The 24,133-nt window shown below is 38.4% G+C and overlaps 1 protein-coding gene across 2 annotated transcripts in view; it reads left to right on the plus strand.

Moving 5' to 3' along the window:
- Positions 1 to 24,133, plus strand: part of zgc:172282 (leucine-rich repeat and fibronectin type III domain-containing protein 1-like protein) — a 161,699-nt gene that overhangs the window by 55,368 nt on the left and 82,198 nt on the right. For both annotated transcript variants that reach the window (XM_024277816.2, XM_024277814.2), the window contains exon 2: positions 22,144 to 22,232. The gene's annotated coding sequence lies outside the window, so the exon portion shown is untranslated. The remainder of the gene's footprint in view (positions 1 to 22,143; positions 22,233 to 24,133) is intronic.

The raw sequence follows: 24,133 nt of genomic DNA on the forward strand, positions 1-24,133 counted from the left end.
AGTACATTGTTAACACTGGCCATGAAGTTGGCAAGCTATAACTCAACAGTAAAATTTGTAGCATCTGCGTCTTTTACACTCAGTGGTTTATCTTTTTTTCAGCAGCATGCTCCCACCTCCACTCTAAACAAACTCCTAAGACAAACAGGCCCAGAGAGCAGTGCATAGAAAAACAGAATAAAAATAGAAACCAGGAGGGAGGCAGATGAGATGGAAGAGTAAAGGATAGAATGAAAGGTTTAAGTCATGGGCAGGTAGACACAGCAAATGGAGACTCGCAACATGAGAGAGCTGCACATGGAGACATAGTGAGGCACAATTAGTTTAGTGGAAGTGAAGCTGAAAGTTAGAAGTCTGTAGAGGAATGTACAGCTAATACTGTGAAGTATAGAACGGAGCGGACTACACATTATAAGGAGCCACTGTAGCATAGAGCAACAAGAAGTCATGAAAGAGGTCCGTCTGTCTGTCTCTTTCATCCATCCGTCCGTCCGTCCATAACCCAGGGGTGTCAAACTCTATCGCACTCTGGGGCCAAAATCCAAAACACACCTTAGGATTAACCGGATAAACATTTATTTAACACGCCAAAGCTACATTTTTAAAACTTTAAAACGTGGCTTTTTGACAGGAAAAATGAATGAAAACAGGCAGGAATAATATTACATATTGCTTAAATATCTTTCAATATGTTACTTTCCATAAATGTATATTTTGTCAAAATTAAACAAGTTAGAAATAAACTAAACGCTAAAACAAAAAACACTCAAACTTATTTACTTTTAAATTATTTTATATGAAAAATTACACTTATAGATGAGAGTACAGAAAGATTTTAATCTAATAATATATATCCTGTTAAGATTATCCAAATGCTGCCGAACAAAGCAAAACCTGGAAATAAAAAAAACAGCCTCTAAAATTGTAGTGTCGCTTTAATACGTTACCAGTGCAAGATAACATCAGGCTGGTAATAACAATAATATAATAGATATAATTACCCGGAGGGCCGAATCTGGCCCCCGGGCCTTGACTTAGACACATGTGGTCTAACCCTTTAAAGTGGATTATTTCTAGCCTAAAGGACCTTTGATAGAGTATATGGTGACCCCACAGGGACCAAAAAATATATCGCCTCAGTATATTTCACACGTCACAACAGAAATGTAATCTTCATGTCATGTCACTTTTGCAGATTAAAAACAGAAGTTTATCTTTGTTTGCAAATGCTTTATGCAAATGATTTTGTAATTTTCTTTAGTTAAACATACAAACTTATTTTTCCTTTGACTTCTAAAAATTCCAACACATAATAAATACTGTTAAACTTGTAAGACCTATTCAAAAATGTTTTAATCAAATAGTCAATGTAAAGGCGAATATATATAAAACTCATTTTTGTTCCAAAAAATGTATGTGCATTCGTTATTTACAAAAGACTTAGAATATTGTGTTCACAAAGACCCTCTTAGAAAGGAATGGGAAATTAAGGTTGTTTGATTTTTTATTTTGACCAAAAAACAATGTTCATCATGAATCTTTCTGGAGAAAAAAGTACGACTATATAAATTTACACTCGCACACGTACACACGCACACACATATATATTTATATCTTGATTTGGCACACCTGTGAGGTGAGATGGATTATCTCAGCAGTGGAGAAATGCTCACTATCACAGATTTAGACCATTTGTACACAATGTCTGAGAGAAATGGTTATTTTGTGTGGGTAGAAAATGTTTCATATCTTTAAGTTCACCTCATAAAAGATGGAAGGAAGAACAAAAATGTGACTTTTAGATTTTTGTCAATCTATTATATAAATACATGCGTGTGTGTAAGCCACTTAGCTGACATAAAACATACTTTCTGAGGCAATATGTAAGTTAAAGTCTGCAAATCTTGCTACAATTGTAATTCTCTCATTTTCTGTCTCTTTGTAGCTTTTTTCCTGACTTTGTGTCTAGTTGTACTCAAGTCCCTGCTATAATCTCCTTGCTAACATGCTGCTCGGAAAGCACAGCCTGTTCAGATGTTGTTGAAGCAAGCTAAGATGTGAAAATATGAGTCACTCATGCCTACATTACCAAATATTACCAGTTTCCATCTGGTAAAAGCCTCTGCAATTACTCAGCTGGAGCAAATCACTTTCCTGCAGTTGTGTGCTTATATGGATCTAATAACAGCAAACCAGATAGTAATTGAACAATTGTGCAGCAATACCTGTTTTGTTTATTTACATTTACACGAGTTTGTCTCTTTAATGGTGTATTTTATCACATTCTTTATTTAATTCAGCTGAAACAGAACATAGTTCTTTTAATACTGTAGTCTAAACTTTTAATACAGAGCATACATACAGCAGGATTTGCCTGGAGTGTAAATATAAATGAATTCAGCCTCGATCCTGACTCAACTCTGAATATCTTACTATCTCTGGACGTTGAAGCAGTGAACAGCTGTGGAAGTCACACAAGTCTTGTACAAACCGAGAGCAATGAGGAGATGCAGTGACTCATTGCTCTATGATTCACTTAACGCAGTTGCTACAGAAAACAGAAACATGCAGTGAAGTTTTCATATTTAGGAAAACAAGTGAAGGTACAGAGTTTCAAGCTTATAACCATTGTTTTAGTGGGAAAAAGACCAAACCAATTTAAAGGTACGACATGCCCTGTTCTTAACATGCTTGACCATTGGGTGGAACAATTGACACAGATAGGCTTCTGCTAAACACATTTTAAGCAATTTGCAAAAATGATTCCGAGAACTAAACCAAACAGCAAAAAAAGAAGCCTTAATTAGAACAATCAGCCTTTCCTGCAAATATGTTTTTCCTTTCTGCTGTTTTGTTCAGAGAAATTCCTGCACTATTTTCACATATTCAACAAAATATAGCGATGTCTTTCCAGACCAAACTCTGCCTTTTCCTGGACTTGAGGCTGATGTACAGGTTTGTCTGTGGTGCATCACCTTAGCAGTGCGTTGACACAAAAATAGAACGTCCGATATTCAATCTGAATGTTTACACCACCTCCATCATGTCTGCACCCTTTAAGTTCTATATCTATTTCGTTGGTGTGTCAATGTCATGAAACAGGAACTAACCCGCATTTCAAAACTACAACTTTAAAGGGTAACCAAACCCGAAACAAACTTTTTTGTCTGTTGACCTCTATAAATGGGGTTTTAAAGGTCTGTCTGTTGTTCATTGCCAAATTCCTGATAAATCAAAATAAAATTGTTTAATTCTTAAAAATATAGCCAAAAACTGCCTGTGTGCTGCCCTCTAAAGGTTGAATTGATGTATTACAGCTGAATTTTGTGATTGGTCAAACCATGAAAATTTCTGAAGTCCCACGTCAAGATCTACAGCTCAGGTAATGACAACAATCCCGCCCCCAAGCCCCACCCCTCCGGCTGGATTTTCAAATTTCGGCCGAGGGTGGAGTCAGCCTACAATGTCCCTGTTTGATTACCCTTTAAATGTACTTTAAAAATAAAAAGTTATCAAAACACACTTCCTATTTTTAAGGCGTCGTGCCCACACGATAACGCATGTTGACACCACAGATAACACTGGCATCCTTTTTCACCAGTAAAGACAAAAGCTTAATTTTGGAAGCACAAAAATATAATATCAATTATGACACAAAACATGCATTTAACAACGTCTAAGTGAGGAAGTAGAGGGTATGGGGCCTGATTGCTTAAGCTTTGGATTAACAAAGAGAGTGAGACGAATTATTAGGTACAGGGGTGGCAAGACAAAACACTTCTCCGGAACCCCGAGGAGAGGAGGGACGGACCGGAGACTCAACAGAGGCGATCTAAACTACCTGATGGTTGTGAGACTGACTTCCAACGCCACACAACGGAGATGCATCGCAGACAAACCAGTGGGTGGACCAGCACATCATGGCATCACCGTAGAGAGCCCCAACCCTGCGTTGCTTTAGCGATCTAATGAAATTGGGCATGTTCAGAGTGGGATGTCTAATTTAGTATGAATTTATCCACAAAAAAACCCAAAAGTAGTGCAAAAGATGCTCAATAACACATTTCCCTTTGAACTCACAGCTGTAGAGTCAACAATAAGAGCTGACACATTTAAAAAAAAAAGAAAAAAATGCAGTGGCAGTTTTATTCTCATATGATTCAATTTGCTTGTCACACCTTGACCAGAAATCTGTTTCTAAAATTCTTGAGGCTACATGTCATTGCAACCCATGCACTGACTTTCTACAGTAAAAAATCTGCAGGAAAAGTGGTTTTTCAAAATCCTTTGTAATTTTAATGTCACACTTTGACTTAATAAGACAAGGCTTCTCTTTTGCCCTAGTTCACATTTTACCAGAAACACTCTTGGTCAAAGAATTATGCTAAGAAGGAAGTGGAATTTCAAGGAAGTAGTATTTATTTATTTATTTATTTTTTACAAAATTCAGTAAACAACTGGTCCTACTTTCTACAAATGTTTAAACTTCTAGTGTTTAAACTAAAAAAACATGTAAAAATGTTCATACCTGTTTAAGAAGTGTTGAGTTTTAAAGCCTTTAAACATTTCTAATCATATTTTGTGGAATTCATCTATTGCAGGCTAATTAATAACCTAATCAATAAACAAGTGAAACTTTGTAACAAGTCTAAACATTTTAAAGTTATACATTGTGTTTAACTCTATTAAGGATTCAGAGATTTATATTATCAAACCAGTAGACAGATGAATGTCACTGGCTCGAGATTGAGCTTACTAAATAAGTCAAACTCTTACAATCTGAGTTAACTAAGGAAACGATCTAAACTTCCAATGATTTTGTCCAGACTAAAGATAAACACTGAATTAACAAAGTGTGTTTACCTGTTGACCTCATTAGCTGGTTGTCTGCACTCATGTTCTTCAGAAGTGATCAGTAAATATGAAATGTATTTTCAGTCACTGTAGCTAATTAAAGACATCAAACTCACACAACTTGAGACAAGTAGTCTGATGGTGCTTATACCTCCATTTAACTCCTGCCAGTGTTTTATCCTGTTGCTCTGGTCTCACCGTTTGTGTTGCTTCTTCCAGCTTTTTGATGTTTCTGTGTGTGGCTGTTGTTTAAAACACTGTTGGTTAGTTAACATAAAACATGGCATCTTAGTACTCTGTAACACATGTAGACATTTTCACTTTCACTATTTGTTCTCCTGTTTATACTCTCAAAGTTTGAACCTTCATTGAAAAATAAGTCCAGTATTATAGAATGAAAACAAAGATTTTCATAGAAGAAACTGCAGTTTCGTAGGAGAAACTGCACAGAAGAGATTGATTGACAAGATCAACAGCCAATCAGAAGGCAGATCTCTTTAGAGAAAAGAAAAATATGCTGTATTGCACTGACAAAATCAAGAGAAAGTTGAACCGTGATGTAGCGAGGGAACACAATATAAAACACCGATTAGTACTCAAAACATAACCAGCAGTAGAAAAGTTAAAACAAAAAAATCAATAAACTGTCTTTATTGTCTTAAGATCCAAACAAAGAATATCAAAAAAGACTGCCATCCAACTTCCTGTTGTGCAAGATAATTTCCCAAGATGCTTGTCTTAAATATTCCAATTTACCTGTATGTTGTACACATTCACCTAGACAAAAGAGAGAATTTGCTGACTGTAATTGTTTACATTCATCCTATAGATTCAGCTGAAGTGGCTGAACATTATGTTAAGGTAGAAACAGTAGAAGTGCTAAGAGGAATGTGCTGCAATAGAGCATGAGTTTAGATTAACACTAACATTTATAAGGATAAAGTGTTTATCATCATAACAAGTTACATGTTCAATGCAATTTTAAGGATGTTCATCAATCAATATAGTCATTCATACAAACTTAAATAGGCACAATTTAATAAATAAAACTGATACTAAAAATTCAAGAAAGAATTCATTTTGTCACATATAAACACTTATCTTTCACTCTCCTCTAAGCAGCAAATTGTTGAATGTTTAGCACAGTTGTGACTGCTGGAGAAAACAATGACTTTTATTTGTCTATTTAATTAACCTGATGATTGCAATTCAAACAGTCGTGTCCAAGGTGTGATGTGTCTTTAAGGATATTTGGGGCATTTTCGGTGCTGTGGGAGAGAAATAACAGCCAACAATCATCTGAGCCGTGTTTATCACCCTCTGGAGCACTTTCCTCTGAGGCATGGTGAACCAAACATCAATGCAGTCAATATGTTGGGATGCTCTCAATGGAGCACCAGCATAAGGTCAGCAGGAGTCTCTTGGATATATTCTTCTTCTTCAATGCCCTGAGGAAATGGGGTCTCTGCTGGACTTTTTTTCATCTTCTCAGAGATGTTAATGTCGTCAGCCCCCCTCTATTCAAACTACCAGAAAATGGATGTCGGCTACACAGTCCTGATTTATGAATATTGGAGAAATGTCTCTTTTCTCTCTACTGTTGTCTATAATCAGATCTTTCATTTTTTGCCAGTGTGCAGCAAGTTGTTCTCCCTACTACACCACTTTGATAAGATAGTCTACCTCATTCCTATAATGAACTATTCTCCCCCAGGAGATCAGCCCCACCACTGTGGTATCATCTGCAAACTTCATAATGGTTTTGCTCTGGTTTGTGTGGGTAGCCACGGTGTTTTGAGCAGCACATAGCACTGTGAGTACCCAGAGCTGAGACTGAGGGCTGTAGATGTTTGTTGACCCACTCACCCTCTGTCGACAGTTTCTAAGAAAGCTGTGTATCCATATGCAAAAAGCTCAGAGCCCACAAGTTTCTTCATTGTTTTTTTCAAGGGAGGATGGTGTCAAACGGCTAGCTAGAGTCCTCAAAGAGCATACAGACGCAGCCTCTCTTTTACTTTAAGTGGGACATCATGAAGTCACAGCGTTCTCTGTTGATCTATTCCTTCGATGAGTAAACTGGGGAGAAACCAGACGTGGGGACAGCAATGATCTGATGGGACTCCAGACCAGTTTCTCAGAAGACTTTATCACTACTAGAGTGAGTGTTACTAGCTAGTAATAGTTCAGGGTGGAGGTGTTGGATCTATGACTATAGTGGTGGACTTTAGATAGTGTGGTATGGTGGACAGGGCCAATAACCGAGTGACTGGTGAAGATTACACCTGGTTGTTCAGTACAGTTTATCTTCACCTGTCCTGGAACACCATCTGGTTCAGTGGTTGATAGACATCAAAGTACCCCTGCCTCATATTCCTTGACTGTGAGGGTAACCCTGCTGTGGGCCATGAGATGTGTCTTGGCTCTTTTGTTATGGCTAACCTAAAAACTGTGCAAACACGTGGTGTTGCCTGCAGCAGCCCTGGGGTTGGTTTTGTAGCTGGTCAAAAGCTGAACTCCCTGACATACCTGCCTGCTGTCTCAATGGTCCTCATTCCTCTTGCTGTATTTCTAGTTTTCCCTCTATTGCCTGTCTTCCAGTTAGCTTGAGCTGTGCTTTAGTGAGTCCAGTCTCCAAATTTAAGGTAGTGTTTCTCTCTAGGACCATGTCCTGGGTGGATTCCAGATCAGCTTACGTTTGGACTAAACCTGGATGATTTTGTCCTCTGTGACAGTAAGTCTTTATGTGACCATGTCATGGTGTTTAAACACACCCCTGTTGGTCCTGTTATTGCTGAAAGCCACCGTCTAGTCAACTGCAACCATTTGTGTGGTGGAATTAGCAGTTCTCGTGAGGGAGAAGCTTGCAAAATCCGAAACAAGGACATGTGGTCAGATTGAGTACTCTGGTGGAATCTTGAGGGTAGCGCTTAAAATTTGGCTGCCACAATGAATACAGCATCAGTGTACCTGCTCTGCTGGTGGTTAATCCTTCTGTACAGTGGTTTGATAGTTGTACTAGTATTAGCATCTGGTGGTATGAGAAGAGTGGTTTAGAGAATTAAGGTAAACTCTCTTGGGAGGTAGATAGGCCTGCATTTCAACGTCACAAATCCTACAACCTGTTCTTGTTGGGGTCTGTACTCCTATCCTGGTGTAGTGTACTGTCGCCTGTTAGCTCGATAGTCGAGACTGGAGTTGATGAATGAAGCCAGGACTCTGAAATTACTAGTGCACAGCGTTTCCTCATTATGTTGTTGGTGGTGAGCTGTAGTCCCAAGAGGGACCTGGCGCTCGTGAGGAACAGGACAGGAGCAGCTGCCTTCTTAGCCTAACAAGCGTGCCATCCCAACAGCTCTGCAGCTCTGCTTCTTCTTCCTGTTTCTGAGCCGTCTCACTGCTGGGATGGTAAACCATGGTGAACCAGGTGGTTCTAGGAAACTTGTGGTTGAAAGAAATCACATCTTTAAGGTGGTCATTTTGACTGAAGATATAATTCGCCACACACAGTGAACATGGGTTAGGAAATAAAAAAGACATAACTCAAACAAAGCACATAGCTGTGTGTTTCTGTATCAACTTTGTTTTTAATAAACTGGAGTTCAATCAAATTAATATTCCTTTATGAATTGTATTAAACTATGTCTATGTTGTGAATGATAATAAAGTAGAAGCAGAAATCTAAAAAAATAGCATATTGTAGCATCAGAAGTGTCATAAGCTTTTTTGTGTGAAAAGGCATCTTTCAAACAAAAAAGGTGAAATCTGTGTTTTGATAAATCCCCATCTATGTGAATTGCAGTCTTGAAAGAAATCCTTGGTAAAATGCTGGAACAACATCAGAGAAATAATCAGGAGTTAAAAAGAAAAAGAGAAAGTGTGGCATAAACAGTCAAAGAGAGATGTTTCCAGCAGCTTCCAACAGTTGACTGGGTTTAAATAAGACACAAAGATAATAATAAACAGCTCAACAAAGCAACCAGCCATCTGTCAGAAAGTTTTTTATTTCTATTTCGCAGGGCTGCATACATCGATTTCTACTTCCTCTAACAAGGAAACCAAGATGGAAAAAGCGGGATAAATAAAAATGTAAGGTTGGAAAAGCAACCTTACAGATTCAGCAGAGGATTAAATTATGAAAAAATAAGTTCACATGGTAAATATCACAAAACAGTGTTCCCTCGCTATATCGTGGTTCACCTTTTGCAATCTCCCTGTTTCACAGATTTGTTTTCAGTGAGTTTTTTTTTAAATTATGCACCCAGTTCTGCACCCTGGTTGGCTGGAGACCTTGTCAATCCGTCTCCTCCACACCACGTCTCCTGTAAAGATACGAGCAGCTTTCCAAATCTGTCATTCCATTGCAAGCAGATCTTTGTTTTTTATTCTATTACATTATAATTATATTTACTCAAAAAAATGAACATCAAGAGTTTAAACATTGTGAAAATGTAAATGTTAGTATGGTTGTCTAAGGGTTTTGCAACACTGAGACATTTGTAATCCTTCTTTGCGGATTTCACCTATTCTATTTTTAGAATGCATCCCTTGTGATAAATAAGAGAACACTGTAATAGGGTCTGGGGGACGGTGGTAATAATGTATTTGTGCGTATTGAGGAGGGGTGAAAGAACAGAACGTGCTTTTTTAGTGAGGGTTGATTAGTCCATATTATATGTTTTGATCCTCTCATCATAAATCTAAAAAAAACGGTCTTGTGCAAACTAGTGTGCTATAGATACAATATAAATGAGTGAGCAGTTACCGCTGTACTGTGGAAAAAAAAAAAAAGTTATGTACCAGTGGGGAGGAAATCAGTGAATTTGTGGAATGCTGAGGCCACAAATGTTTTATAGAAAAATATAGGTTTAGTAAAAAAAACTATTTAAAAGATTGTGAAAGAGAGAGAGGCAAACTATGTGTAAATAATGTGAAACAGATAGAAGTTGTATAATGTGAGATGCAACAAAACCACATGAAGGAAAAAGAAACCTTTTTGTTTAATCTCAATACTTGTTTCATTGACTTTTAAAATTCAAAAGACAGAGACAAAAAAAAAAGAACATTTCATGAGGATAAAGAAGAAAAACATTTGAAAATAGAGGAAACAGATGAAGGACCATAAAAATGTAAATGTAGAAGAAACAAATAAGAGACTTTAGGGAATAGGTAGAGCGGATGAAGGATGTTTTAAAGCGGGAACTCATCAGTCCTCGTGTTGACATTCTTTACTGTTTAAAATACAATAGCTTCATTAATTTCAGTCAGAAGTGAAAAGAGTAGGTCATTAGGAAAACTTGTTTTCCTCCATTGGCGAAAATCAGTGTGAAACAAAACCTGATACTACAGTGAGAAAGAGGCAGTGAATGAATGATAGATGTAGTACACTGAGAGGAGGAAAGACAGGTTGTGATGCTGCGTGGGAGTTGGAGAGAAAGCATGGAGAGGTCAGTGTTAACTGCTACGGTCTAGCTTTTTCCCTCGGACCTATCACGATCCATCAACTCACTCTGATGGAAAACACAATGACACACATATTTTCTCAGAGGAAGCTCGGTGTCTCTGTGGTGTGGAGTGGGCAGAGTGGCTAGAAAGAAATAACTGTCTAAAGTGGTTGTGGGATCAAGAGGGGAAAAACCTGGTAAAAGATCAAAATCACAATACGGCATCAACATTTAAAAAAAAACTTTTAAGCCAAAAAGGGCATTACCTCAAAACAGGTTGTTAATCGAGTAGAAGATCTGGATATATGCTTGTTAGCAACATTATTTTGCATACCTGTCCAGCTACTCATTAGGGCAGATTTCTATTCAGCTAATCACATGACAGCATTTAGGCATGTAGATATGACCAAGATTATATGCTGCAGTTCAAACTGAGCACCAGAATGAAAAAGAAAAGTGATTTAAGCGACTTTGTACGTGACATGGTTGTTGGTATCTGAGGGGCTGATCTGAGTATTTCTGAAACTGCTAAACTATTTTTCACCCATAACCATCTGTACGTTTTACAGAGTATGGTCAGAAAAAGAGAAAATATCCATTGGCCGCAGTTCTGTAGAGGGGAAATGCTTTGGTGGTCAGAGGAGATCAATCAGACTGGTTCTAAGTGATAGAAAGTCAACAGTAACTCACCAGGCTCACCAAAACTGGGCAAAAAATATTTGCAAAAAGTCTCAATTTCTGCTGCAACATTCAAATGCCAGGGTCAGAATTTTCTTTCAACAACATGAAAGCATAGATCCATCCTGCCTTGTATCACCAGTTCAGGATGGTGGTTGTAGTGGTGTAATGATGTGGGGGATATTTTCTTGGCACACTTTTAACCCCTTTGTACCAACTGATTATACTCAGCCTACCTGAGTATTGTTGCTGTCCATGTCTATCCCTTTATGACCACAGTGTACCATCTTCTGATGCTACTTCCACCAGGGTAAGGCTCCTTGTCATAAATCTGGAATCATCTCAGACTGGTTTCTAATACATGACAATGAGTTCCCTGGACTCAAACGACCTCCATAGTAACCAGATCTCAACCCAGTAGTTCACCTTTGGGATTTGGTGGAACAGGAGATTGGCATCATGGATGCGCAATCCACAGCGGGATGATATCCAGTCAATATGGACCAAATGTTTCCAGTACCTTGTTAAATATATGCCACCAAGGATTATGGCAGTTCTGAAGCCAAAAGTGGTCCAACCAAGTACTAGCAAGGTGTACCGAATTAAGTGGATGGTGAGTGTATCTTCCAAAATATATGCAATAAACACTATGATTTTATTTTCTTAGTTAGCAAGTTTTGCAGTCTCAGTAAATCAAAAGAAGCATCCAAAAGGCCACAGCTGTAATAGAGGAAATCGAAATATTAAAAAATGTAGTTTGACTTTGATTTGGAAGAGAAAGATGGTATGTTATGTAAGGGAGTCAATAAATGTAATATCTTAAGGTGTGCTACAGCACACTGCTGTGATGTACAAGCATGTAAACTGGATTTTTGTTTGTAGAGAGAAAACTAAAAGAGAGGTAGCCTACTCTTGAGACTGAAGAAGAAAAAAAGCAGGAAATGACAAAACAAATAAATGCTTTCATTCACCCTCAACCATGTGGCAACCGGGTCTGCAGGCTCGGCAGTAATTATGCTTTCAAGATTGCACCCCGTCTTCACATACTGACATACAATCACACACAAATACACATTATAGTGGAAATATGTTTACATCAAAGATCCTGTTGGTTTTGCTACTGAGGTCTTTTGCAGTCATTTCTTGAAAGCTGTAATTTCATGGAGTGCATGTGAGGGTAACAGACATATGAAATATAAACCAAGAGATCTCTGTGTAGTATGCAGTCACAGTACTTTTTTGTGGTGTTTGTAAAGGGAAAAAATAGATATTTCAGACAGTGCTACTATGCAATTGGCCTCCCTTTTGCAGTTATTTACATTGAAAATAAAACTGTAAAACTTTTAAAAGTTTTTTTAATAAGGTGTATAAGTCCAATGTCATTTTATAAAATGATTTGACTATTTAACTGTTGAGTAAGATTATACTGCTTTTTTTTTGGTCCTATGTAATTTGGTAAATTGAGGTAACAGTAAAGATTTAACTAGAAAAAATAGCTACTTTAACAGAAAGACCCCACATTTTTCTATCTGCAAATAAATACTCAATACAACCGATCCCCCTCCTACAAATGTAAAATAGGTATGGGTTGGGAAAGAGCACTAGATAGAGTCTTTAAGTGAACGCAGAGTTCAAACGGTCAACACGCGTCTACTGATATGCAGTATGAATGTTAGAGGATATGCATTTAATATACTGCTGTGTTCACATAGATTCATCCCTACCATTGGGCTAATCTCTAATCCCTCTCACAGCTGGGGCCCTCTGTATGAGGCTGAAGTTAGTACCATATGTGTAAGCCTGCTTCTCTGCAAGGATTTTTATATGTACGATTTGATGCTCACTGTGTGATGTATGATTGCAGGAAAAAAGAAAGAAAACACTTCATGTTGTTTACATTTTAAATAGTGGAAATAAGAGTTAAACCCAGGGGAAATACACTATGACTTCCTTTTTAAGGCAGAAGTCAGTACAGTGTACCAATGTTTGAGTGCCAGATGGCTTTCAAGACAAAGCCTGGCAGTTACTCCAAAGTAAAACACGCAAATACACTTAAACTTTGGTTTCAAAATAAAGTTGTTAGTTCTGAGATTGGGTTTAAAATTCAAGTTAGTTTTACTTTGGTTAGAATTTTGTTAACCTCAGCTTGTTCTCAACTGTCAGCTTTCCCTCCTAAAATGTACAAGGCTCTTTTGACATGTTGGCTGAAGCCGAAGAGTTTCCCTATCCCTACGGCTTCTCCCTACCTCTACATGTATCCCTCCAAGCAGGCAGATTTAAAAAAAAAATAGCGTCTTCAAATTCAGGGGTTACTACCGCTTGATGCCAATCAATAGTTGCCAATCATCTATGTTAGCAAGTAGCTGCCAGCACTCGGGAAAATACGTAAAGTCAGTTTTACACCTTTAAAAAGTCATACAAAACTGTGGAGGGATAGCTAGCCCCAAGTTGCTACGGCTCCTTCTTTAAAAAAAAAAAAAAAAAAAAAACACACTTTCTGACAGCTTTAAATGCACCTTTAAGCTGTCAGACATTATTTGGATTCATTGGGTCACAGTCACAAGAGCTAACGACGGGTGTTAGTACCTGCGATAGCAAAAGCCTTAAGACTGGAGTCACTAGTAGGACTAAAATGTCTGCAGAAAATAGTTTATAAAGCAATTGTTTTAGTTGTATTTTGATCTTTACTGCACCACAATGTCACAAATGTATACAAAAATACCTAAAAGTGAGGCCTTTTACTAAAAATATTAGGTAAGTTTAAAAATAGACCATTTAGACCAATTAATTACAGCTCACAATTCCCAAAAAATAACTACATGACAGCACTATTAAAAAGTACTAGGCTAAAAAGTAATGGACAGCTAAATGATCCCCTTAACACCAGAGCTGTCGCCAGCACCATCTAACTAAGACACGCTCTTTGACATACTGTAAATCTTTGCCCGTTTCACGATCAGCGTGAATCAGCTTATTCTGACAAGGAGAAAAGAGGCTTTTCGTGTCAGTTTTGTACTGTTATGCAACACTTTATGAAAGTAAAATGTTGCATGATGGTGCAAAGCCACTTTTTCTCTGAAGAATTTCACCACTACAAAGTGTTACATATTAGCACAGGGCTGCTTTTCTCTGCTTCAGCCTCTGGTGGAATAACAATAATTGCATCAACTGAAGAGGGTCACCGGTGTATAACAGTTGATGATGCAGTTGTGACTGAAATCTAAAATATGTCCTCATGAAAAACTTATTGGTATTGGATGACTGCCTAGATGGCTGGCAATATTTTCAAAATATCTAATATGGTCATTTGCATTATAAAAATGAAAAATTTCTCCTCCTTGTTAAATACTACCATCAATAAAGGTCATGTGTCTAAATTCAAAGAGGATCTGGAGCCTAATTTCACCATCTGTTTTGTGTGTAGATGTGCAGTATTACACAGAAAAAAACTGTTTTAATTTGACAAAAAACTGGAGTATAAGTGTGTTCAAAACACCATACCAGAACAGGAAGTAACAGAAAGCACAAGTGCTCAGTAGTTTCATTTCTATGAGGATGGCAGGAAATTAGCCCCACATCTTTACTTCTCTCCCAGCATAATTACTGCAGACCAGTGACACTGATATGCTCAGTCACTTCAGCAGCACGAGTGATGGCGGTGTAATAGGACAGAGGGTTGCAGAAAATGGAAGAGGAGTGGGTCTGCGCTGGGGGATACATAATGCCATGTTTGTGTGTGTGTGGATCTTAAAAACACTGAGGAACAAAAGCATTTCCAAAGAGAAATGTTAAAATGTGATTCAGACTTAGGATTTGATTAGACATAGAAGAGAGGAAAAACATGACATGAAAAATGAGTTCAATCTCACCAGGAAGTTTGTATTGCGCACTTGTGTCTTTATCTCCAACACTTAGATGCTTTTGAGCACTATAGAGGAAAAAGCAATGGCATTTAAAAAGAAAATCAAGGGAAGCTATAGCTATATCTTTGAAGAAATATCAATGAAAAAGTAAATCTATAATGATTATTTTACTCGTTTTGTTCTATAGCAAAACTTGAGTTTTTTGCAGTAAAGTCCTAAACCTTTGACGGTCCTCTTTGACATCATATGATGTTCATCTGCACAATAGAAGACTAATATCTATGCTATGCTTTTGATGTAAGTTTTAAGAAAGCATTTATCTCAAAACTATTGAGTTTCATCTTTAAATTAAACATGCAATATCAGTTTTTTCTTAAGTTTTTATATCCATGGATTGTATAAGAGGGCTGCACGGTGGCGCAGTGGTTAGCGCTCTCGCCTCACAGCGAGAAGGCCCCGGTTCAACTCCCGGCTGGGACCTTTCTGTGTGGAGTTTGCATGTTCTCCCCGTGCATGCGTGGGTTTTCACCGGGGACTCCGGCTTCCTCCCACCATCCAAAAACATGCTTCATAGGTTCATTGGTGACTCTAAATTCCCCCTAGGTGTGAATGTGAATGTGAATGTGAGAGTGAATGAGTGTGTGATTGAGGCCCTGCGACAGACTGGCGACCTGTCCAGGGTGTACCCTGCCTTCGCCCTTCAGTAGCCGGGATAGGCTCCGGCACTCCGCGACCCCATATGGGAAGAAGCGGTCAAGAAAATGGATGGATGGATGGATTGTATAAGATAACTGGACTGGGTGACCCCTCCACCCAGCATTTGAAACAGGAAGTACCTGCTGGTCCCACGAAGCCATGATATTTTTGCTGTACGGCAAGTTATTCAAGTTATAAACTGGCCAATTAGAGGCCTAAGTAAAAGTTAGGTGGTGTCATGTTGAATGTTTAAGTGTTTAATTAACGGATTTTCCCATAATCGTTTTCAGTGGAAGGAGTGTGGAATTCCAACAAGCTCACTCCTGATTGGTCAACACATTCTTGGGACGTGTCCAATACCAGTACCCTAACCCAGTACTGGTACTCTAACCCAGTCTGGTACCCTAACCCAGTACTGGTTCGTGTCCAGTTCGCGCCAGGTACAGCTTCTGGTACCGGTTTGTGTCTGGAACTGCATCCTGCCAGGTTAGGAATAGGGTACCAGTATTGGGTTTGGGTATTGGTGTGGACTGTGTCACAGTACTGGACCGTTTTTGGTTCGTGTCCTTGAGGTTGAGGACCTGTGATGTAATGGAAAAACCCAGGACATCAAAAAAAGACGAGTTTGGGACACCCAAAACGCCATAAAGTGACACAGAGGGGGCCTTAACCAAACGTCAATATGTGATGACTTGGGAGTGAGAATGTGTTTGATTGGTGAAAGTGGTTGCCATAGAAATATAGACTCAGATTGACTCGGACCAATCACTGCTTTCTGACTGGCTGCAACATGGTGACAGCCATATCACGGAAAAATGGCATCTGAATTGACTTCATTTCGTTGGAACCGGAAAGAATTAATATTTTATGAGTGACATCACATGCAATTATTCCAGTTCTCTCATACAGTCAGTTTTCATATCCCTTAAAGGTTCTCCATGAAAAAGACCCAATAATAACACAAATCATGAAAGAAAAGAGTGGAAGCATACTGTGCCTGAAAGCAAAAGTGAAGGGAAAAGGTGCCAGAAAGGCAAATTTAATGAGATGAAATTAAATTAAAACTGAACAAATTTAGTCATGACCATTATTCCCAGCAGGAGGATCAAACTCTGCCATAGATAAACACAGACAGAATCCCACAGAGCTAATTATGTTTCTCATACTTTCTAATCCTTTTTTAACCACTTCTTTGGATTCCCTTACCAATTTGTACCTCGTATCGTATTACTAATATCTGAATGGATTTGGTTCAGGAACACTTGGGTTTTCTAATAGTTTAGAATAGATAGTAATTTAAATTACTGGGAAAACTATTGCATATTACACCACAATGGTTATCCTAATTTCAGAATTGAACCCTGACTAAACATCTTGAATGCTAATTATTTTGATTCCAGTTTTATTTTACTTTGTAGAAAAAGGCTATTGCTTTATCTTTTACCTGTCTGAGAAATGTAAAAGGTTAATTGTCCTTTTCCTCTTCAAGCTTTCCAGGTTTAAGAAAGCATTGACACTGTATTTTAGAAACCACTAATTCATTTGAAAGGTGTTTTGGCAACTTGTGTTGAAATAAAAGCCAGAATTTGTTTGTATAAATTAGGAAAATACATTAAATGAGCAAACTATAACTACAATATTAAAGAAACTGGTCAAAATTGAGTAAGAGAAGATATGTTTGAAAGTCTTTTTTTTTTTTATAGCTAAATCACTACCAGTCAATTTGCACAAAATTGAGATTTTATGAGGTAGACTTATTCTGTTACTATTATGATCAAAGGCAGAACAGTAGAAACATAAAGGCCATCACACCAAACCTGATAAATGCTAATATACTTATTACTATTATTTTACTGCCCTGGATACAAGCACATAAATGTTGACCAAGCTCACTGACATGTCATTTTCTTACCCTTGAAACATTGCATTTGCAAGAGCAGTTACTAAATATAGCCCCGGGGTATGTGGAATATCAATAGCTTTCTAGATCTCACAGCACAGACAAGCGGTGTGGTGTGGTGTGCGGCAGAACAGTTTTTTTTTTTTTTTAATCAAAAGCTTTTTAAAGCTGTTTGAAGGTTTAAATGTCCTAAGGTTAACTTGCTAGAAAACAAAGCTTTAATTTAGTTTTAGCAACTACATCATCACATTATTACTTTGATTTATTACTTTCTACACAAATGACCTTTTTAACATTCTAATGGAAATCCCATTGAAGAATTTATTGACTCTTCTCAATATAACATTTGCTTGGGTTTTTACGGAAAAACAATCTGCATCCAAATAAATGCTCATTTACATTTCCTTTCAGCATTTATTGAGGCCTCTGGCTTACTTACTGCATGTGCCCTTTAAAAAGTTGACATTGCTGCTTCAAAAAGAAAGTTTCCTTCTTTTTTTATATAATTTATATATTTAAAAAGAATCCTTGGTGCTCGAGGGACTTGCACAGTATCTTTAGCTTTAGTCAGAGTCACCCAGAGGTTGACCCGTATCCATGCTGTGGGTTTTTGGGTTGTCTGGGCCCGAGGAAGGTCATAGACAAGAGTACTGTAGTGCCTTAAAGGGCTTGTTCCTTGCACATACTTAACAAGAACTAACGGGACTATTGCGCAGTGTGCAGAGTTTAGATGGATAGAACTATTAAAAATCTGTACAAAGTGCCTACATCTCACCTACTTCCCTCCAAATTACCCTTTCGCATTGTATAAGACTTGTGCCTAGCAGCATTCCCATAGGAAAAAATGTTCAGAAACCTTTTTGTACTACAGGCATGAAATCAACAGGGGGATTGGACCGCCATGTGCTCTTATGTGGTCACTGTGCCAGTCTTCACCTATTTTGGTGAAGAGAGAACTGAGTGAGAAAGCAAAGCTCTTAATTTACCAATCTTTGTTCCAATACTGGCATATTTGCTTAGACTGCTGCCCCCATGACTCGGTCCCAGATGAGCGGAAGAAGATGGATAGATGGATGCTCCAGTACTCGCCCATGGTCACCTCAAGGTCATGACTGAAAGAAGGAGATTGAGAATAAAAGCGGCCCGAATGAGCTCCCTCTACAGGGTAGCTCCCTTAGAGATAGAGTGAGAAGCTCAATCTACCATGAAGAGAGCTGAGAGTAGGGCCACTGAACCTCCACACTGAATGGAGCCAGTTGAGGTGACTCGAACATCTGGTCTGGATGCCTCCCAGACACCTGCCTGGAGGAGTGTTCCAGGCATGTCTCACTAGGTGGAGACGAAAGACCCAGGACACATTGGAGATCCAACTGTCATAGAAATGTCTTAGGGTGACTGGAGAGAGGGGAATTTGGGCGTCTTTGCTTTGACTTCTGCCCCTGTGACCCAGTCCTAGATGAGTGGAATAAAATGGACAGAACAAAGTGGTCATTAAGTCTATTTTGACTTGGCAGATTTAGCCGAGCTGAGAGCTAGGGATTGTTCTGCAGCATGACTGCTGTTGTAAAACCTTTAATTAGCCTGTAGGGGCTTCTTTTTTTTTATCAGAAAAAGAGTTCTTCTCTCTTGACACATTTTAAGTCCCTCACCTAAGCTATTTAGCATTTATAGTTTACCTTTTTTCATTCATTTCTAAATAACAAGGAGGTTTTAAGAAAAATACACTTACTGCAGACATGAGTGGATTGGACAGACAGACTTCTCATTTCAAAAGAGAACACTGTTAGAATGTGATCCCAAATAGCGGTTATTTTCTACATTTTATTTGTGTGTTTTATTTTGAAATAGTTTCTTGTAATTTCCTGTTTTTTTTTTGGTGATGATGAGTTTATTGATGTAGCTGAGACTCTGGCTGAGAGTGGAATCAGGAAGAAAGGAATTGTTTGTTTACATACTTTGTTTCAGTATTTCACTCTGAAAGATTGCTTATTTAGCAAAAAAAAATGGTCTTTGGTTTTATCAATTGATTGGTCATTACAGAACGTTTCTTGTTGCAAGAAGGAAAATGTACTATTAATTTAAGATCATCTTTACATCATTTTTGTCAGGAGTCAGAGCTCTGACTCCCCCTCTGGTCACCAGCGGGAACAGGCACCAGAGTACTGACTGAACTTCATCTCCCAGCAGCCCCAGCCCACAGTTCCTGGATGCTGTTCAGCTGTCTTCAGAAGAATCCCCCACCTGCTTCTTAAGCAGCACACAGAGCCACATTCAGTGCGAAGTATTGTTTGTACCACCCTGCCTGCATTACCAAGCGTTTCTACATGGACCTAATCTTCTGTCTTTGACCCTGCTTTGTCTCTGATTGCCTGCTGCCTGCCCTGACCCTCACCTGGACCCTGAATACTCTACTGTCTTCTTGGATGATCTCATGCTTGTGATAGACATCTGCCAGTCTGACCCTGATTTAGCTTTGTGGACTTTTAGCTGTGCTTCATTCCAGTCTGAACTAATAGACCTACTGCACGTGGAACCAGCTGTCTGCCCGTTTGTGACAGTTTTATTGTAGGTAGTCAAGATTTTTAGAGCAGAACTACGTCTCCAGAATAAATGCATTACATATTTCTAATTTCTTGATTACAGCCTCCCATCACTTGACTAAATCCAGTCACTCTGCTCCAGTTTGTCTTGATTCTCCCCCAACTCTCATTTCTTCCAATCCATCCAAAGTGCTACACTATAGATGGATAAGTGTTTCAGATATCAGATGCACCAAAACCATACTGTAATAAACCTTCTCTTCCTCCCATCTTGACATTATCCGATTTTAATCATACATACTTCATTTGCCTTCATATAATCTTTTCTGTTATCTCAGTTCTCCAGCATTTTTATCCAAACCATCCTCTGGCTTGTAAGTGGTTTCTATCCATCCACCCCGTCTCGCTTGTATCTTATCTTTTTTTATCATCAGGCTCTGTCCGGGGGTCTGTCGCCAGAGCAAATTCTTTTGATGAAGCCATGCGTTGCACGTTACCCAGGCAGTGAAATCTGATTTTCCCTCATCATTCCCATTAGCAACTGTCAACATTGAATATTTCAACTGTTGCTGCAGTCAAGCAAGTGAAATGGTAATCAAACAAATCAGCCAATAGGGATGATTGTTACTATCATCCACTGCCATTGTCGCCTTGACTATTGAGATTCTCTTGCTAGTTTTTACAGACCACACTAATAAACAAGCCAATGCAGTTCACATCTATTGTCAGATATTTCCTTCTCATGTTTTAAGGTAAATGATTACTTTTGAAAAAAGTAACAAATTATTGGTAATGTTCACAGAATGGAACTTGCACATAGTCTATTTTATTTGTGATCATTTTGTGGAATAACAACCTTATTTACAGATAAAAACATGCAAAGTTTGGTGTCAAATTCTGCAACAAGAAGTTTTTTTTCAAAGTTTATTGTCAGCAAAGTGCAAAGAATAGTTTAAATGTGAGTCTGGTCACCTGTCCTCGGCTGACTGATGACTTTCTAACAATCCACAGCTTGTTAGCTCAGCTGGAGTGGAAACTGAATGCCAGCTTCCTGTTTGATGTCCAGCTCCCCTTGTTGCCGTCACTAAAATTCACACGAACACACTGTCAGTTTTATTTTGACTGCACTTTGATCAATATCAAGTTAACGCTTTTTTGAAAAAATTACACAATTTTTGCATCACTGCTCACGTTTTAAGCTTCAGAAAGTAGCTCCTGTCTTGCATTGGAAATGTGTAACAGTCTGACTTCTAGGTTTTTGCCCAGAATAGAAACAAACAAATCCTGATATATTATTTTTAAAAGCTCTTTGAAATAAGCGGAAAACCAAAAAAGGAAAAAAAATAAAGCAATAATGACAGGATTTCTCCTTTGAATGAAGGTGAAAAGTCAGATTTACTACGCTGTTTATGTTAGTGGTTTTGAAACTGGATTTAGCCGTGTTTTAATAGGTTTAGACAGTGTGCACTGGGGGTTGACAGTTCCACATTTTCACATCTGATGAGCGTGAGCTGTGGCAGTTCAGCATTTCACGTTGGCTTTCCTTATCTGCAGTGAAAGATGGCACAGGCTACGATTGATCTATTTCATCTGCTTCTTATTGTGCAGATTGGCAGGAAGGCCTGCCCCTATTAGAGGAGTGAATACAGCGAGAAAATTCACCCGCAGATGTTACATGCAATGTGTTAGATGTTCATGAGAAATATTTAGCTCTTTCTAACCACGAGGAATGTTGAAATCCTGACAGTTTCATTTATTTGGTTTACCGATGACGACCTGTACATGGTGTACCCCAGAGTCACTCAACAGTAGCCAGGTTAGAGTCTGGCAGCCTTGTGTCTGTGAAAGAGATAAAACAGGTTAAGAAAACAGATGGATGGATGTTTATTATTTTTTTCTTTTTCAATTGAATAGAAACGCCTAATCTAGTCATATTTGGAAATTAAGCAGGATTTGACTTTATTGGGTTCAATTAACAGTCACCACTAGAGTTTCCATGAACACATTGTAAGATCAGATGATTTCAAAAGGTTGGAACAAGAACAAATTTTGCAATAAAACTGAAATTATTGATTTTCTGTACAATTCCTTCAAGGGGACATAACGTTTTACTATACTAGTCTATGAATATAAAGAATTGAATTTTCTTCTCTCTGTCTGCTCTCCTACAGGTGTTGGATTTCTGTCCATCTCTCTTTTCTGTGTCACCACAGCCTACCTTCATGTTGAGTCCCAAGAAAACACAGTACACCAGATAGAGGTAAGCAAGTATTTGTGCATTTCATGCAATACCGACTTACTTTAAAATGTCTTTAAAAAAATCTGTGAAATAAACTCTACTAGAAACTCTGACACCATTTTTCTACTTTAATTACAAACTAGCATTCATTGAGTTTTTGCCAGTTAACTGTTTAATTATCCCCTTTGAGAAATTAAACACATATGTTATACTCTCGTAAAGGCACTGGCATGTATAATGTATTTTCTTTAGACTATGTAAAACTTGCAAGTGGTGCAATTAGGCAGGCAACTGTTAGCAAATACAGAGGATAAAAATAGAGACAAATCACAAGGGAAGGAGCATTTTTCTACCTCTTATCTTCGTCTAAATTCTAGTGCTAAAGTGAGATAATATTTTTGTAATTAAATGCATACAATTAATTACATTTAGGTATATGCAATCAAATGTAGTTCAAATATACTGTCATATTATAACAGGGTTTTTTTTATAAGATTTTTAATTTAAAGATAAAAATTGTGTAAAGAAAAGAAAAGAAGACATTCCGTGAAATGGGTGAAAGCTACAAACGTGTGTGAGCACAAGAAAAGCACAATTAAAGGCAGGACAAGTTGGAATAATTTTAGCTTTGCTTTAGGCAAAATCACATTAAAATGTATTAAATAAAAGCTATTTTGTTTGACTTTTGTGGTTGGTGAGTTGCATTTCTACTTGGAAGCTGTACATGTGTCCTAGAACTGAGCAATCCCACCCACAGACACTGCAGGTTAATCTGCATGAACACTTTAGCTCCTAAAGTTGTGTCACACAGCCAGTACATACATTTTGCGCATGTTGCACGGATGAAAATTGACTACTACCCTAGTGGTACTTTATGGTGGCCATGGTGCAGTGGTAGGACGGTTAACCTCTGATCTGAAGATTGCGGGTTCGATTCCCGCCTTGTCCACCCATGTGTGGAAGTGTCCCACATTGCCTCTGGTGTTCAGCAACAGAGTGTGAATGGGTGAATGGGTCTGTGACTGTAAAAACGCTTTGGGCCTTCAAGGAAGGTAGAAAAGTGTACAAGTATACGGCATTTACTAATTACCATTTGTTTGAATGAAACAGTCGGATTCCCCTGGTCCACACCAATTCTAAATCAGCTGCTTGGTGCCAGCTGAGACAGCCCACCATGTGGGGGGGACCCTGCCAAGAAGGGGACCACTGGCGGGAACTGAATCTAGAGGAATCTGCGAGAGTCGCATTTGTGCCCGCTGAACCCTGGTCTCTCTGGCGACCTGCCTCCCACGCAGTGCCAGACACCGAGACCCGACTCCCCGCCCGGATGAGACAGATGGGGGGGGGGTCCCTTATTCAGTAAGGACTTCTGGAGGGGTACAAGAATGTAAGGACTTCTGGAGGGGTACAAGAATGGCCCATTTTACATACCACGTGGTTTCTCACAATATGCAAATCATGCATGAACCGTGCATGGTTATTGCACTGTTAATTTTATAGTTCATTGATAATTTGTGCATCAGTTACATAAAATAAATGTTATATGTGCATTATATACGTGACATAAAAGTTATAGATCAGTGGTACATGCGTAAGAAGTCTGTGTACGTGAGCGGTTGCGGAAAGCCACAAATTTGAGAGTGCATCTCACAAAAATCACTCACAATTATGTAAGATTCACGTAATAATTGTGTATAAGCCGTATAAAAGATGCATAAACTGGGTAATTCTCAACTGACCAAAAATGTTTAACGGCTCAAAATTGAAGTCATGCAAAGACTAGGGTTGTAGGAAAACATCAATTCGGTGATGTATCGTGATATATTTCGTTTGCCGATACTTGTATCGATTTAAAATGTTGACATGACTTGACGATAATAATTTCATTATGAGCGACCTTCCCCATCTTGCTTTTGTTTTCT

Source organism: Oryzias melastigma, linkage group LG13 (genome assembly GCF_002922805.2).
Source record: "Oryzias melastigma strain HK-1 linkage group LG13, ASM292280v2, whole genome shotgun sequence".
NCBI lineage: Eukaryota > Metazoa > Chordata > Actinopteri > Beloniformes > Adrianichthyidae > Oryzias > Oryzias melastigma.